We start from the raw sequence: 17,948 nt of genomic DNA, 5'->3' as shown, positions 1-17,948 counted from the left end.
CTCAAACTTGCAATCCTCCTTCCTTAGCCTCCTGGGTTACTGGGATTACAGGCATGGGCCTGTAAACTCTTTAACATTTTGTGCCTTGGTTTACCTTTTAAAAGTGGTCAGAATGCATACTTTGTCTGACTCAGATAATTTGGCAATGGTTAAGGCATCCTAAGTGAAGGCAACACGTGTTCATCTTGGAACCAAATGAAACTCCCCTGCCCAAAGGTGCAGATGGCCCTCAGGACGGGTACCTTGCTAGAATATGTACTCATGGTGAGTCCATGATCTGTTAGGTTTCCAGGAGAAGGAGGGCTGATCCAGGCCCAGCACACAGAGTGAGGTGGCATTTGTGAGATAACAAGGACAACAGATGCCTGCATCATCTAGTGGATATTGAAGAGTGGAAAATCATAGAAACTGATAAATGGTACTTACATCAAAGATTGAAGAACTGCATTAAGAAAGGCCAAGAATAATGTGCAAGTAGTAATAAGGACTATGAACAAGGAATCCCATCCCAGTGCATTTGGCAGGAGCCCAGAATAGCTTGACAAATGCTTTCCTCAAAAGTAGGCATGGGGAGGGACCCAGAATTGGAATTGTGTGTACAAAAGAACAGAGTGATTCTTTCAGATGCTCTAGAAGAAAGGCTCCCACTGGTTCCTCATGGAAAGAATATAGATGTGAATTCTCCAGCTTGTGCTCCTCCCACTTTTCCACTGACATATCCTAAGGACAGAGAAGTGGAAAGCCCCTCTGGGAGGGCAGGTTCAAAGCTGCCTATTTTGAACTCCCTAAATTCAAAATTTCTTTGAAGTGACATGCTTGATTTTTTTTCCATTTTTCTCCACTAATATAACCACATTTGTTTCAGTCTAAAAATGTTTTTACATTGTGCACTACCATGTAGTCATTTCTATAAGATAGATGTGCACTTTACCCACCTTGGCCTCCGACTGCTTGTCTCAGGGGAGTATTTACCCCAGTTTGAGAAGCAGGACCTTGAGGTATTTATATATCATTTATATTAATGATTGAGATATACCTATATGTATTGATATATAAATACAATGTATATATTTATATATAAATTATATATACATTTAGAAATTCTCAACAAATCCTTTTGTTATTTTCATAAAAAAAAACTAGCTGAGCAAAGTCCTGTATGCTTGTAATCCCACTGATGCCAGAGGCTGATGTCAGCCTTAGCAACTTAGCAAGACTGTCTCAAAATATCAAGAAAAAAAAAAGGAATAAGAAAAGAAAAGAAAGAAAGCAACCAGGCTTTACTATCTTGGGTGCATATATGATTACATGGCCAATGTAATTCTACATTATGTACAACCAGAAGAATGAGAAGTTATACTCCTTAGTATGTATAATATGTCAAAATACATTCTACTATCATGTATAACTAATAAGAACAAATAAAATGTATCAAAATAATAATAAATTTATTTAAAAAATATTTTAAAAATAAAAATAAAATAGAGACAATCTTTTTACTAAAGAGAAGAAAAAAGAAAAAAACTGAAGATCTCTAGGATTTGTCTCTCTTGGTTTGGGTGCTATAAAAGTAATGTAGATTGGGTGATTTACAAGCAACAAAAATTTGTTTCTCAGTTGTGGTTGCTAGAAGTATGAGATCAGGGGCCAGAAGGTAGGGTTCTGTTAAGGGTCTTCTCCTTAGTTGTAGACTGACAAATTCTTTTTTCTTTTTCCTCACATGTCAGAAAGAGGGCAGGAGAGTTCTCTGGGGTCCCTTTTCTTTTCTGCTTTCTTTTTGATACTGGAAATTGAACCCAGGGGTGATTTACCACTGATATATATATATATATATATATATATATATATATATATATATATATATATATATATAGATTGATATATAGATATATATACACACACATATATAAATATATATACTTTTAATAAATTAAAATACATATACTTCATATATAAATATATATTAAAAGTGTATATATTTATATATTAAATATATATTTTTAAATTTTAAATATTTACATTTTAATTTTAAGACAGGTTCTTACAAATTGCTGAGGTTGGCCTCAAACTTGACATCCTCCTGCCTCAGTCTCCTGTGTAACTGGGATTACAGGCATATGCCACTGCACATGGCTGAGGTCCCTTTGCTAAGTACACTAATCCCATTCATGAGGGCTCTACTCTGATGACCTCATCACCTCCCACTTTGGTATACCATAATATTGAGGATTAGGATTTCTTTCTTTTTTCTTTTTTGGTAATATTTATTTATTTATTTATTTTTGCATTACAATTCTTAATATACCATTATATCATAATTTATCATCTCTCTGATTATATAAGGTATTTTAACATATCAATTTTGGAGTGATACAAATATGCAATCCATCTCTCTCTCTCTCTCTCTCTGCCCCACCCTCATCTTTTTACATTATAAGATTACACAGATTCCAGAGCTGGGCACAAATGATTGATAATTACAATGAAGAGTTTCACATCCCTACAAGGGAAGCAGTGCCCTGCACAGGATGTTTTCTAAAGGTGGTTTGAAGATATGTCTACAAATATTCTGATATTCTTCTCTTCGAAAGTAAGCCTAGTTCATCTCCCTTTAAATGCAGGTCAAATTTGGTGACTGGCGTTAGTTTTAGGTGGATACATTAGTTTGTTTTTATGTGGCGCCGAGGATTGAACCCAGTGCCTCATGCATGGTAGGTGAGTGTTCTAAACTGGATAGTGAAGTTGGATAAGGTGGCGCTTGCCTGTGATCCCAGCTATTTGGGAGAATAAGACAGGAGAATCTCAAGTTCAAGGCCAGCCTGAGCAACTTAGCGAGACCCTGTTTCAAAGTAAAAATTTTAAAAAAGAGCGGGAGATGTAGCTCAGCAGGGTAACACCTGCCTAGTATGCACCCTGAGTTCTATCCCCAATATTACAAATGAAACAAGATAATGACAACAACAACAACAACAAAATTTAAAGGGATAGTGAGTGACCAAGCTCAGTTATTACTTCTTCCATCTTGCTGTCCTGAATGTGTTCTCTGGGGTGATTGAGTTGCCCTGTTGCAAGGGCACTCCAGCAGCCTGTGGAAATGCCCATGGGGAGATGCTGTTCTCAACAGCCAGTGCTAGTGAGCTGAGTATGGGAATAAATCATCCTCCCAGATTCCCTGCAGGTCAACAGGCCCAGGAAAGCCTTCAGATGACTGCAGCCCTACTCAATATACTGACTGTAAGGGGCTTTGCAGCTGTGAAATAGAATGGAAAATAATACGGAATGCTTTCCAGATTGCACTGTTAAGTGAAAAAAGCAAGTTCAGAAGAGTGTGTCTAGTATGCTATAGCATCTGTAAGAAAAAAGGGGAAATTATGTAATACACACACACACTCACACACACACACACCCCTTTGCAAAACTAAATGAAGAAAGGATAAACCACAAACTAATAAAAATGGTTACTTATGGGGATGAGAGAGGGGGAATGAGAGGGAGATGGCTCAAAGTATATCTTTTTGTATAGTTGTGATTTTTGAACTGTGTAAATGTTTTACATATGCTATAATACAATTAAATAAAAAGAGATAAAGATCAAACTCTAACATTAAATACAACAAATACATGAACCCTAGCTGTATTTGTTGTATTTAATGAGAACATAGTATTATTTCAAGCAACTTTTTAATATTCTAATTGTCTATATACTTAGTGGAATATAGTCTTGGGATTAAAAGAACTACAAAAATTCTTATATGTCTTTTGCTATATATGTGTGTTATTAGTAATAATGATATTATAATTTTGGACTTATTTTATGGACATTATAAAATAATATTGTTACTTAAATAAAATAAAGAAAATAAGTAAATATATTAATGTTTTTAGGAAAAAATTTAATATAAGAGAAAAACAAATATAAACATTAAATAAAATCAGTCAAGAAAAAAATTCTTTGGATTTAAAATTGACTTTAAAATGTCAATATGAACTTACTAATTTTAAAAAATGCTGGGGCGGGTGTGTAGGTCAGGAGTAGATTTTGTACTCAGAATGCATGAGGCCCTGAGTTTAATCTCAAGGTGGAAAATATCCCAGCTCAGTTCACTAAAAGGGTTGAGAGTCTTCTTTCAGGCTAAGCCAATCTCTTTTGGGTAAATGTTCAATCTTTCAGGCATTTTCCTATTCTTCCTCCTACTCTACCAAAGGTGGCATCTGGGAGGGAGAAAATTTGTGCACTCACCTGAGTCCTGCCTGACCAGTCTGCTTCCTCCTATGGCTCTGCATGGTACGATGTGTTCCCTCCTCTTGGAAATAGTAAATTACAAACCATCCTCTCAATGGCCAGAGCCTCCTCTTCTGTTTGCCTCACCACATTTGGGTAATACAACCTGGATATAAGAACAATTGTTAGGTTCTTTCTGAAAGATGTTGAAGGCCTCCAAAAACTAAAGGTAGGTAAGGGCTTTATGTTGTTGCCCCAACATTTGCTAAAAGTTGGCATGTTACTCTGGTATATGGCCTCAGCCTGAATTCTGCTGTGCCTGTCCTTATTAGCAAGCAGGTATCCTGCTCTTACAAGCCCAGCTCAGTCCATTAAGTACTGGATCAATCAAGAGAAGTCAAATCTGCTGTAACAAAGAGACCCAACAATACTACATTGGTTTAAAGTAAAAGTCCAAAATTAATATCTCAAGTTGGCAGGTAACTCTGCTTCAAATACTCAAGGACTAGGTTCTTTCTGACATGATTTTCCACCCTAAACCCTGGGTCTTTTGCTGTCCGCACATTAAGGATTCTTGTAATTCAGATGATGAGAAGGCAAAGAGAACGCATTCTCATGATTTTAAGATGCAGGGCCCCAAAATATAGGTATATACTCTTTTTGTTTTTGCAGTACTAGGGATTGAACCAGGGCTTCACGCATGCTAGGCAAGTATTCTACCACTGAGTTATACCTCCAGCCAAAGGACACATTCTATTACTAACATAGTCTTAGATGAAACTAACATGACCATAACTCTCTATTAGGTGGGCTGGAATTTCTTTTCTTTACTTCTTTTTGACACAATACCTTTATTTTATTTGTTTTTATGTGGTGCTGAGGATGGAACCCAGTGCCTCACATGTTCTAGGCAAGTGCTCTACCATTGAACTATAACCCCAACCCTGGAAATGTTTCATAACCATGTACCTAGGAAGAAAAATCCACCCCTTCCCCTATGCTAGGGATTGAACTCAGGGCCTCACACATGCTAGGCAAGTGCTTTATCTCTGAGCCACATGCCCAGCCCAGGTAACAGAATCTTCATATTCAAGTTAGAGCCTGAGCTAAGAAAACCACTCTGAAAGATATATACAGGCTGCTGGGCTCATACACTCATATACTTCTATACAAATAAGGGTACAGAGCCTCTACAGTATTGCTAATTAATCCATGTAGCTTGAACACCACATGGTTTTCCAGTTAAAAATGATTTCCACCATTCTTAGGCATATTAACAACTAGCATAATGAGGTAGCAGTAGTTGAACCACTTATAGTAGGTCCTCTGGAACATAGAGACTTAAGAAAAACATTTCAGCTACACCCTGAAGAGTATATTCCTAATTAGGGGACTTTAAATGCTAATTTACCATCTCTAGATTAAAATTAACACACACATATCACATTGTACCACTAACAGAACTTGAAAACATTTACACACACACACACACACACACACACACACACACACACGAGCACATACATTGGAAATACAGAAGATGCGGCACCAGCATTGAGATGGGGGTCCATGCCACCTGGTAACATGCAGCTATCACTGTATAAATATTCTTAAGGGCTTCTATAATTTAGGATTTTGAGAAGAAAACAAAAGAAATGAAGAATGACCGAACCCATCCTGTATCTTACAATTCTAGGTCCTAACATCAATTTCCATTTCTCCTCACTAAGGAACTGGCAATCAAGGTTAACCTCTGTGGCCTAAGGAGTGTTTTCCAGATGGCCTGGATCCTGTTTCATATTCTTACACTGCTCTTATCCCACGCTATTTGGGGATGTCTACTTCTGTGTCTGGGTCTGTATTATAAATGAGAAAGTTCTTTTTTGTCTTGACCCTGGTTCAAAATATCATCCTGAACTACTGAGTCCTTATTAACTCCTGTATATCTGATTGCATTGTTCTTTGTGAAAGGGCAATAAAACTGAGAGTGACAAACACTTTTAGTTTCCTCATCTGAAAACTGAGTTGATAGATACCAAGTGCTGAGAACAGCACCTGGCACTCAGTAACACTCTATGGGTGTCGTCAGATCCATAGACTGGGACTTTGAATCATCTCCACTTTATTTTGCTGTAATAACTAAACCACTAGCAAATACTTCTATACTTTAAAGATCACTCTGGGCACATTGCATGTGCTGCCTTCCTTTAGGTAATTGCCAGGGCAAGGTCATATGGCTGCTGGGATTGTTTTGAATCTTGACATTAGTGAGCCTGTGATTCCAGGATCAGAAACATTACTTTTCTCTTGCCCTTTATCTGTTGTCTGCTTTTTAGACATGAAATTGACTTTTACATGAAGTAATAAATGGGTTAGAAAAGGAGAACTGAAATAATTTCTTTTTAAAGAACAAAAGTTCAGTGGGCAGCTGTTGAAAGTTTGAGAGTTCCCCATCTTCCTGCCTTAAATTTATCTGCCTACTATCTGTTCCCCTTAATAACTATAGATTTTTTTTGCTGGTTTTAAAATGTTCTGAAAATTCAGAGAAAATATTTTAAACTTGTTTATTAAAAAAATGGGACTGGGTGGTACAGAATAGAGGACACAGAAACCAATCCACAAAACTACAACTATCTTATATTTGATAAAGGGGCTAAAAGCATGCAATGGAGGAAGGATAGCATCTTCAACAAATGGTGCTGGGAAAACTGGAAATCCATATGCAACAAAATGAAACTGAATCCCTTTCTCTCGCCATGCACAAAAGTGAATTCAAAATGGATCAAGGAGCTTGATATCAAATCAGAGACGCGCCGTCTGATAGAAGAAAAAGTTGGCTACGATCTACAGTCGGTGGGGTCGGGCTCCAAATTCCTCAATAGGACACCCATAGCACAAAAGTTAATAACTAGAATCAACAAATGGGACTTACTCAAACTAAAAAGTTTTTTCTCAGCCAAAGAAACAATAAGAGAGGTAAATAGGGAGCCTACACCCTGGGAACAAATCTTTACTCCTCACACTTCAGATAGAGCCCTAATATCCAGAGTATACAAAGAACTCAAAAAATTAGACAATAAGAGAACAAACAACCCAATCAACAAATGGGCCAAGGACCTGAACAGACACTTCTCAGAGGAGGACATACAGTCAATCAACAAGTACATGAAAAAATGCTCAACATCTCTAGCTGTCAGAGAAATGCAAATCAAAACCACCCTAAGATACCATCTCACTCCAGTAAGATTGGCAGCCATTATGAAGTCAAACAACAACAAGTGCTGGCGAGGATGTGGGGAAAAGGGTACACTTGTACATTGCTGGTGGGACTGCAGATTGGTGCAGCCAATTTAGAAAGCAGTATGGAGATTTCTTGGAAAGCTGGGAATGGAGCCACCATTTGACCCAGCTATTCCCCTTCTCGGTCTATTCCCTAAAGACCTAAAAAGAGCATGCTACAGGGACACTGCTACATCGATGTTCATAGCAGCACAGTTCACAATAGCAAGACTGTGGAACCAACCTAGATGCCCTTCAATAGACGAATGGATAAAAAAAATGTGGCATTTATACACAACGGATATTACTCTGCATTAAAAAATGACAAAATCATAGAATTTACAGGGAAATGGATGGCATTAGAGCAGATTATGCTAAGTGAAGCTAGCCAATCCCTAAAAAACAAATGCCAAATGTCTTCTTTGATATAAGGAGAGTAACTAAGATCAGAGTAGGGACGAAGAGCAGGAGAAGAAGATTAACATTTAACAGGGATGAGAGGTGGGAGGGAAAGGGAGAGTGAAGGGAAATTGCATGGTAATGGAAGGAGACCATCAGGGTTATACAGTGGAGGGGGTAGAGAGAGAGGAGGGGAGGGGAGGGGAGAGGTGGGGAGGGGGGAGGGGGGAGGATGGGAAAGGCAGCGGAGCACAACAGACACTAGTATGGCAATATGTAAATCAATGGATGTGTAACTGATGTGATTCTGCAATCTGTGTATGGGGTGAAGGTGGGAGTTCATAACCCACTTGAATCAAAGTGTGGAATATGATATGTCAAGAAATTTGTAATGTTTTGAACAACCCACAATAAAAAATTAAAAAAAAAATGGGACTGAGGATGTAAATCAGTGGTTGGACACAAGGCCCTGGGTTCTATCTCCAGAATGGGGGAAAACAATGTATGACAGACCTTATGTAATTCTGGCTGTGAGGTTGTGTCACATTAACTATCCATCCATTGAGCTTATGGTAAATATTCTATCATCATCTGATGGGAACTGATAGTAATGGCTAAAAGATATGTAAAACTGAAAGTATAATTTATCAACAAAAATTATATATACATTAATATAACTGATTGTATCCTAAAGTAAAAACTCTCCTTAGTAGGTTTAAAATAGATTTAAATAGTAAAAATTAAATCTGAGAAAACTGTTTCCTTATCCTTCCAGACAATGTAGTTGCTGGGATAGTGACTAGATTGTTAGATTCTGGGGGTCCTGGTTTGCCTGAAATTTTCCTAGTGGTATTACAAAAAGTCCCATGTCCCAGGAAACACCTCAGTCCTGGGCAAACTAGGAGGTTTAGTTGTCCTAGCTAGGAGGAAAGGGGGCCTTACACGCCAAACTAGAAAGGCTCATTGACATAGCAGCCCCACGAACAGAAGGACACCAGGCACCATCTACCATGTTCTGTGGCTTCCTAGGAACCTCTTCTTTCAGAGGAAAAAAGAGAAGCCATAATCATTCCACCTCCCATCCCCCAAACACACCAAATCTAGTGTTTAGCATCTAGATCATCTTGTGTATTCCTCAATGCCATCCAGACCATGGTTGAGGAGTGTATCACCTTGTCCCCTTAAGGAGATAAAATATAGTAATAGTTAAGATGGGGTAGCGGGGCTGGGGATGTGGCTCAAACGGTAGCGCGCTCGCCTGGCATGCGTGCGGCCCAGGTTCAATCCTCAGCACCACATACAAACAAAGATGTTGTGTCCACTGAAAACTAAAAAAATAAATATTAAAATTATCTCTCTCTCTTTAAAAAAATAAATAAAATGATTTATTAAAAAAAAAAAAAGATGGGGTAGGAAGGTTGAGGCTTCACACTGCCTATAGTCACATCCCTGCTCTGCCCCTTCCTAGGTGTGACAACTTTATAATGAGTCAACTTGGCTAGAATGAATGTTTTCTGGGGTTATCCTGCCTGTGTGGCTCTAGGTAGGGAGGCCACCAAACATATTCTTTAATCAAGGACCTCTGTGTCTGTAAATTCACTTAGGTCTGAAACCTGGGTAAAAGGCTATGACTTTTCATTATGATGATTCAAGCAGGTTTTTGGCTACCAGTCCTAAGAGTTTTTCCATAATATAACTCAAGCAATATGCTAGACTGCCTGACTACTTTGTTCCCAGGGACACCATGATCAATTAGCCACTGTCAAAGATCTTTGTGAGCCAAGGGAAAAGATTGGCAATATGACACTGCCACCTGTACTGCAGGTGTGCCCACACATCTAGTCTTGGTGGTTACATATTGCAACTTTGGGGGCTGGGGTTGTGGTTCCACAGCAGAGTGCGCGCGTAGCATGTGCAAGGCCCTGGGTTCGATCCTCAGCACCACATAAAAATAAATAAATAAAATAAAGGTATTGTGTCCAACTACAACAAAAAAATAAATATTAAAAAAATGTAACTTTGCTTCCGCTGCTCTGGGATTCTGTAACCCCCATGCAAATCAGGTAACCCTTCTCAATGGTGACATCTTTTACAATCATACCTAGCTTACAAAGGTGACAACCACAGTTTCAAGACTGAAAGTGCCTTGGTGAAAGACTTGTCTTCTGGGTCTTCTCCTGAAACATGGTTCAGGAGAAGTGTGCAGGTTGCATGTGATTAACCTAGTCCAATATTTCTGTCTCCCAAAGACTTTGGTATCCTTCCATATGGCGATAGTGAAGCTCTCTAGTAAGTACACCCCAGTGAATGAACTTGGCCTGATCTAGTGTTATATTCCACTCTTCGTTCCCTAACATTTTTAGAATGTATGCCTTCATGTTTCCCTGATTTATGGGGCTATATGTAATCTAAAAGTGTAGCACTAGTTATGGATCTGATGGCAATTAGGGTGACTGTGGTAGATTTTGAAAATGAGTAACCCTTTTCTAGGTGTATGCTTCTGATGAGATTATCAGAGGTATTTAAGCAAAGAAAGTTTAGTTTTCCACAGAGTGCAGCTACTCCACAGGAGAGGGAAACTCCAAAACTATAAATTCAATATTGCTGTAATCCGGAAACCTGTACTGTTAAATTGTAGGTTTAATTTTCAGCAATATCAGTCCTTTGGTTACAAGAAATAACAGATGTTTGGAAGACTGTCATGGAAGCTCTCTGGTTCTCCAACAATGACTTGAGCTGAGAGTTAGATTTGAGTTTGTTATTTCTTTTCTATAAGTACTCAAGTGTGCTCAGAAAAATCTCATTCTACTTTTTTTATAGTCCTCATTTAATAGCATTGACAGTATAGCAGCCAATTGGGTCCTTAAGACCGTTTATTGGGTTGGCACTCTATTATAATTAAGCACGTGATAGTTTGATTGTGCTGTCCTTGCATTCCATTTCCCCTTGGCAAGGACCTTAGCACTGTGCTCAAATCCAAGGATATGACCAACAAATCCCATCTTGTAAGTATATCTCCTGGAGTTTCTCCCATGCCAGTTCTGTATCAGTAAGACTTGGTACTAGACCAGAGTCCAAGCATAATTTGAACAGTGAATTTAATATAAAGAATTAACTATAATAAAGGAATGACTATAAGGAGCGGGAACTCTTAAGAATATTATAGGGCTAATAAAAGAACCCAAGGAAGAAAGATACTAGGAAGGGTCTCCTCAAGCTGGGATTCAAAACTTCTTGGAGATGTAGTTGTACCCACTGGATGGTAAACAAATTTGGGAAATTGACCCAGCCCAGAGCTTATCTATAGTTACTGAACGAGCAGGAAACACCCTCTTAGGGACCAAGAGGACTGACACTGGCCAGGAAACCATGATCAAGACTGGTAAATAGGAAACACCCTTTCAAGGCACACAGGCAAGGCTGGCAAATATTCCATAGTATAGAGGAGCAATACTGGTGGGTGGGCCTGTGTAGGGACTCAGATATCAAGGTCTCATTTGCTAACTGGGTGCCTTGAAGCTGGGTGTTACGAGAAAAAAGTAGTCAATGGGCTAGGCTGGGGCTGAGAGCTGGCCAAGGGATTGCCTTGTATGTGCATAGCTGATGCATTAGCCTCCTAGGGCTGCCATAACAAAGTACTACAGACCCAGTGGCCTGAACAACAGAAATTTCCTTCCTTACAATCTGGAGGCTGGAAGTCTCATATCAAGTGTTGGCAGGATCAGTTTCCTCGGAGGGTCTCTTTCCTAGTCTGGTAGTTGGCCTTTTTTACCCAGTGCCTTCACATATGCGTGTGTATGTACAATTCTATGAGTTTTGGGAAACGAACACATACGATTATATAAAACTACTGCAATCAAGATATAAAACATTATATACCAGATTTCCTCACACCCTTTTGTAGTTAGTCACCACTCTTTGGCAGTCACTGATCTGTTTCCTTGTTCCTATACTTTTACCTTTTCTGGAATGTCATATAAGTGAAATCATATAGTACATAGTTTTTTTGAGTCTTGCTTTTTTCACCTGGCTTAATGTACTTGAGATTCTTGCATGTTTTGCATGTTGCTCCATGTATCATCCAAGGTTTGTTCCTTTTTTATTTCTGAGTAGTATTCCATCTTATATTTATGTATAAATATACGTATCACAGTGTATTTATTGTTTATCTATTGAAAGATATTTGTGCTTTCCAGTTTAGAGTGATTATGATTCAAACTACTATCAATATTCGTGGACAGGCTTTGTGTGAATATAAGTTTTCCTCTCTCTTGGGTGAATATTGAAGTGTGATATCCTGAGTCACATAGCCAGTACATAGTTAACTAAAGGAAAGTGCCAAACTCTTCTCCAAAGTGAATACCATTTTGCATGCTCACCATCAATACTTAAGATTTCTAATTTCTCTACATCTTTCCCATCTCTTATTATAATGTGGTATGGCTATAGACTATGAAAACAAGATCAGAAATCTGGTCTTCTTGTTGTTCCTTGAATCTACTCAGTCCATCCCTCTTTCAGCCTTATGTCCTTGCTGTTCCTTCTTCCTTGGAACTTACATGGGGTAGTATAGCCTCCACAGCATTTCATTTTAAAGGAACACTTATCTACACACATATGAAGATCTGCTAAAAACAGAATGAATGAATGAGAAATTATAAAATTGTATATCTTTCCCCTGCATTCTTCCATGTATCCTGAGATCTTAAGTTTTCTATTATTAACTAATTGATCTGTGCTAAAGACTTTCTTATTTGTAATCTAAGTGGCTTTGTTTAGGATATTCAGAGTGTGTATTTTTACTTACCAGAAACCATCATGTATAACCAGAGAAATGAAAAGTTGTGCTCCATTTGTGTATAATGAATCAAAATGCATTCTGCTATCATGTATAACTAATTAGAACAAATTAAAAATAAATAGCTCTATATGTGTAATAAGAATTGTAATGCATTCCAATGTCATATATAAATAAAAAATTAATTAAAAAATAAATAAAAAGAAATAAACACAAAAGATGAGAAAAAAAATACTTACCGGATAGATAAATGTACTCTGGATTTTGAAATTTTAACATTATCTTTATCTTTCTTTGAGAAAATAGTATAAACTGAAAGCAATTTGTTTATGAAGCAGTTCCACAATAGAACCTGACCTCTAGAGCCAGTAGCTCTCTTTCTAGATACAGTGAAATATAAACAAAGTGAGAGTCATGATAATTTACTTTGTTACAGTGGTGCTTAAGGAAACTTAATTGTTAGATTTAATCTTTAAAAGAACAAGTTCAAGTTTTAAATTAGCAAATAAACAAATAGAAATCTAGTTAATATTTGCCTGCATTACTTTCTATTTATTTACATTAAATTTATGCTTTATTAGTAGGTAGGGCAACCCTTTTAAAGTTCAAGGTAATTTTGGCAAGTTCTTCATTTTCTGTTCTATGTTTCCCAAACCTTACTAAATTAAAACAATTTAAGAAACTCAGGCTCCAAAAGTGAATGTTAAAATTGTTTTCTTAAAATAAACCCTAAAAAATCAGCTCTCTCTTAAGCAAATAATTCTTCACAAATTGCTTATGGCAAAGGAAATTGTTCAGAGAGGGGGAAAAATGCTGAAAATGTCTATAAACAATGATAGTATTTACTGGGCACAGATTGTGCTGTTAAGTTTTATATACATGATTCACTCAACAAATATTTATTGAAAGATTATGTGCTAGGCATTATTCCAGGCATTGGAGATAAAGTATTAATCAAAATAGAAAACATCTGTGTCATAATGGAGCTTAAATTCTAGTTGGTGAGGGTAGATAAAAAAGAAAATGAGGTAAACAAATTCTATGTATTAATATGGAGAAAAATACAGCAGGAACAGAAGAAATAAGTTCATGCCTGGTGTGTGTGAAGTTTCAGAAAATGAAGACAGAGGTTTCACTGAGATGGTGATCTTTGTGTTAAGACTGAAGAGGGAGCAACCATGGCAGTATCTGAGGAAGTGGGGGGGGGGGGGGCTGGCCATAGCAGTGCTGGTGGAGGGGAGAGTGAGGGATGAGCCAGCAGGTAACAGGACTGGGCCAGCCATGCTGAGGACTTGGGCTCACACAGGAAGCTGCTGGGAGGTGCTGAGCAGAGGCATGACGTGCACAGGCTTAGGTTAGAGCAGGATCAGTCTGGTTCCTGTGTGAGAACATAGTGAAAGGGGGCAAGGAGGAGGAGGGAGTCCAATTAGGAAGCTATAGCCTGGATTCTGGATGGAAGATGATGACTTGGACCAGGATGACAACCATAGAGAAGGGAAGAAAGGGGATTCTGCATAGATTTTGAAGATAGAGCTTTTCTAATGTTTTGGATAGGGAGTGAGAGAAGGAGAGGAGTCATGGCTGACTGCAAGGTTTTGGCCAGAGAAAGGAAGAATGGATGATGCCACTGCTAAGATGGCAAGGAGACAGGGATGAGAAAGTTTGAGGAATAAGATCAGGAGTTTAGTTTTGGACATATGAAGCTGGAGGTATTTGGCAGTGAAGTAGGTCAGGTTCAAGGAGGAGGTTTAGGCTGGAGGTACACATTTGGCAGTAACTGATGTGCAGAAGACAGTCAGGACTCTGGATGAGATCATTTTCTTATATAATTCCTACATCACCACCATGACAGAGATATTATTTAACCCATTTAGATAAACAAACTGAAGCTAGAGAGGTTTGAATAGTTTGCTCCAAGTTGTATAATAGGTAACCATGTGTATTAAATGTTCATTCTTTTATAATTCTCATGTAGCAATAACTTCTTCTGATTATGAGTAAATTATTTCTCTAGCTTTAGTTTTTTATATGCAAGATCATGAGATAAACAGTTTTCTTTTTCTTTTGGTACCAGGGATTGAACCCAGGGGTACTTAGTTACTGACTCAGATCCCCAGCCCTTTTTATTTTTTATTTTGAGACAGGGTCTCACTAAGTTGCTTAGGGCCTCAGCAAGTTGCTGAGGCTGGCTTTGACCTTGTGGTCCCCCTGCCTCAGCCTCCCGGAGCTGCTGGGATTACAGGCGTACACCACTACACCCGGATAGGAGATCACTGTTTTTCTAAGTGGGCTCTGTGAATCTTAAAAGAAAGAGAGGCTCAGAAGGCAGGTTTCAGCATTTCCACCCAGCCCGAGGGAAATGTCTCTGCCTTTCACCTGTACTTACAATGCTTGGACTTTATGTGAGAATGTACTTGGAAAAAAATTTCCACCTTTTTATCAAAAGTTAGAAAAATTTGCTAGACTAGGTGGTGACCTCTATTACTCTACCAGTTTCATGTTTTTCTTCAATAAGCAACTGGCGCCTGCTTCTGCTTGTCTATACACTGTGCTCTGTTCTTAGTATTCCACTCAATGTTGAGAAGGGAAGGAGGGATAGGGATTTTTCCCATTTTATGATTAAAATGTCAGGAGACAAGAAGCAACTGTATGTCTATGGAGCCATTGTTTGCTTGCTTATCCATGCATCTGTCCATGCATCCATTCATCATCTATCATCTATTTTCACCATCCACCTCTCAATGTATTCATAAAACTGAATCTAGTTAGGAAATATTGATAGTAGCATAAAACTTAAAAGCATGACATACTAGTCTGTTTTGTTCTTATATGGCTGATTACCTTTCAAATCATAGGAGTGTGGGGAGAAAGAACAGTTTTTGAGGTGTGTTGGTTTGGCATAGTGAATTTTAATGTCTCCCCTAAGGGGGAGGAGACATTGCACTACCCACTTTTGATGATATCCCAAGAGATGTCTTGCACTTAGGTACAGAAAGGATTTGATCCAGTCTTGTCCTGGCTTAGAATATAGATAGGCATATATTGATGGTGCCTCAAATTGTTTTGGGTGAGGATGGGGCAGAAGGTGGACAGGGAAGATGTTTGAGAGCCATGGTAAGGGTATGGGTTTAAGAGCTTGATGACTAAGGTAGTTGGTTCCAGGCAGCAAGGGCCTCAAGAGCAGCCTGCACCTTCAGGCTGAGTAGCCACTGCTGTGGCAGCCTCTATATGCCTATTCACAAGCTTCCGGCTCAAACCATAGCTGGATCTCTCTGGGTCCCCTCTGTGAGGTCACTGGCCTGGATGATGTACCTGCTGAGGGGGATGTGGGTCTCCCTGGATGGTCCCAAGGAGGCTTCAGCCTGGTTCATATGTCCTCTTGTGGTCCTCAAGGCACAATGCAAGCCCTGGTAGTGCTCTTAAAATCAAAATTAACATTAAAATTCACTGTGCCAAACAAACATACCTCAAAAACTATTCTTTCTCCCTACACTACTATGATTTGAAAGGTAATCTGCCATGTAAGAACAAAACAGACTAGTATGTCATGCTTTTAAGGTTTATTCTACCATCAATATTTCCTAACTAGATTCTAATTTATGAATACATTGAGAGGTGGTAGATGCTCTCTGGCGCCTGCAGCATCTTCACCCTGACCAGATGGAAGCTCTGCCTAAATGTGGAATCAAATCTTGGATTAGCCGCAGCTACATACCACCTGGTTTATCTTGAATTCTCTCTGGGCTGGGTGCACGAGGAGGATTGCGACTTAAGAAGCCCCCTGTGTCGTCCCAGCTGTCTGCTGCAGGCAGAGAGGCCAGTTTTTGAGGTTTTATTTTGTGTCAAGAAGTTTGTTTAACTTTTTCCTCATGACAATTAAGTGAAATATTATTCCCTATATTTAGCAGATAAGGAAACTAAGGCTTTGAATGTAACTTGGCTGTGGTCACTCAGCAGATTTTCACATCAAGATCTGTCCCACCCTAAAGCCAGTACCTGTGTATCAGTGCTATCAACAGCTTGCAACTAAGTCACAAAAGCTTTCTGTTTGCCAAACTTCATTAAGGTTTCTTTGAATTCGAGAAATTACATTCCTTTCACCTTCTAATTTATAGTTTTATGGTTTTGATTATGCATTGCCACACTGCTTTTCAAGATGCTGTCCTTTATTGCCAATACTAAAGTACAGACAGATCCACTTTACTACATCCTTGCCACCACTGGGTACTGTCATTTGAAAACTTTTTAAAAAAACTTACCTGAATCAAATGTGGTGATGCACACCTGTAATCCCAGCTACTCAGGAGGCTGAGGCAGGAGGACTTCAAATTCAAGATCAGTCAGAGCAACTTAGTGAGACCCTATCTCAAAATAAAAGATAAAAAGGACTGGGGATGTGGCTCAGTGGTGCAGAACCTCTGGGTTGAATCCCCTGCACTAACAAAACAACCAAAAAAACCTTCAGTTGGTTGCTTTAATTTTCAGAACATTGTCTTTTAAATTAATTTGAACATTTCTTCGTGTTTGCTAGCTTGTTACCTTTCACCTGTATAATTCCAAATGAGAAGACACATGTAAGAGTGTTGAAAATGGTGAAAAAATATAAAAACCTACTTGTTAAATGAGTGATTAAATTATACTACATAGATATGGTAATAGCCTAGGTAGCCAATAAATACTGATATTTTTAAAGAATGATTAAAGATATGAGAAAATATTAAGTAAAAAATGTATATACACACACACATATATTGAAAATGCAGTAATTCTTATTTTTTTAAGATAGAAGAGAAGAAAGCTATAGATAACTTTCTGCTTCTTGTCCTGAAGATAAGTAAGGCAATATTGCTATTCTTGGTCATGTTCCTGATAATGAGCAAGGTGTGGCAATTATTATTCAACCTTACAGGAAGCTCTGATATCATTGGTTAAGAAAATGTGTTGCTTCTATTGTGAGGTGGGATTATGACTGTTTTACAATGTGACTTCTTGGCAGCACAAGGATGGTCTAACTTTAGTGCTCTATTGGGGTTTATCTTTTCTTAGAAATGTAATTTCAGATGTTGTCCAAGGATTGATTATGCTCAAAGGAAGACAGGGAAGTCTGGGGCTAGTTAAATGTCTTCCTCTGGTCCTCAATCCTATTCTTTATTTTGGGAAGAATTTATGAAAATGGTAATTTTCTTGCCTTTGTATTTGTGAGGACTACACATAGGTTATCTTGCAAATATTAAAAACTACAAATTATAC

Source organism: Marmota monax, unplaced genomic scaffold (genome assembly GCF_021218885.2).
Source record: "Marmota monax isolate L192 unplaced genomic scaffold, Marmota_monax_Labrador192_F-V1.1 WCK01_AAM20220418_F8-fsc00128, whole genome shotgun sequence".
Taxonomy (NCBI): Eukaryota; Metazoa; Chordata; class Mammalia; order Rodentia; family Sciuridae; genus Marmota; species Marmota monax.
This window is presented reverse-complemented; position numbering follows the sequence as displayed.